Raw genomic sequence first — 1,118 nt, 5'->3', positions numbered from 1 at the left:
ATTCAGAGTGGACGATGTGATCTACCCAGCCTCTCTTTAATTTTGAGTGTTAATTAACTCGAAGATGAGTCTCCTGTAGAAATATACCCTCAGGGGCCAGGGCTTTCAGATGGGAAAAAATTCTGCAACGTTTTATTGGGTGGTGCAACCCTTTAATATTCCAGTTTACAAAACGCAGTGAGCCCGGCCCTGACCTGTTAAGACCAGCCATATCGTAGATAGCCTAAGCAGTCCCACACACTGAGAAGGAGAAGGGGAGGGAGAAAAAGAAAGTAAATAAATAAAAAAATAATGCTAAAAAAAAGAAAGGAATTCTGAGCAAACTTCAAACCCCAAAACCTATGCTGGCCTCCCATAAAGCAGGGGACCGCATCAACACTCCTAGTGAGCAATAAACATAGCACAACAGTGCTCAGGGTGAACTAGCACGCTCTAATAAGCACCGCCAAGCAGTAACAGCAAAATAAAAAAAAATTATGCCAATTATGGTAACGCCATCAATAACAATAAACAGTCAGTAAGCAGTAATAACTGAGCACACCAATAAATCAACTAAAATTGAACATGTACTGAAACTGTGATATTTTAACCAGAATTTTGTCAATCATGAATCAGACCAGTTTTATAGAAAATACCTAAATAGGGAATAATGTACTTCCTATATGTATAAGATAAATACCTTACAGGATCAGCTGAATTACTTATTCAAAACAGGCGAAAAGAAAAGTCATTCACCACCTGGATGTCCCTCAAAGCGTTGAGAGATGAAGGCTCGGGCCTCCTCTGGAGAGGAAAAAGTTTTCTCTGTATTCAGATGGGTGATTCTGAGTCGAGCAGGATACAGGATGCCGAACTTCACCCCCTCCATCCCGCGGAGCTGCCTTCTGATGTCATTAAATGCAGCCCGAGCCTCAGCTACTTTAGCCGTGAAGTCTGGGAAGACCGAGATGGACATGTCGTTTATCTTTATTCGATGCTTCTCTTTGGCAAGACGCAGGATATTTTCACAGTCCTGGTAGTAGTGGAAGCGGGCCACGATGACGCGGGGTGGATTCCCCTGCCTGGGCCCCGGAAGAAAAGATCGGTGCGCCCTGTCCAGCAGTGGCGCTTCTTTCAAC

The sequence above is a fragment of the Denticeps clupeoides genome, unplaced genomic scaffold (genome assembly GCF_900700375.1).
Source record: "Denticeps clupeoides unplaced genomic scaffold, fDenClu1.1, whole genome shotgun sequence".
Taxonomy (NCBI): Eukaryota; Metazoa; Chordata; class Actinopteri; order Clupeiformes; family Denticipitidae; genus Denticeps; species Denticeps clupeoides.
The sequence above is the reverse complement of the archived record's forward strand: the minus strand, read 5'-3'. Positions refer to the sequence as shown.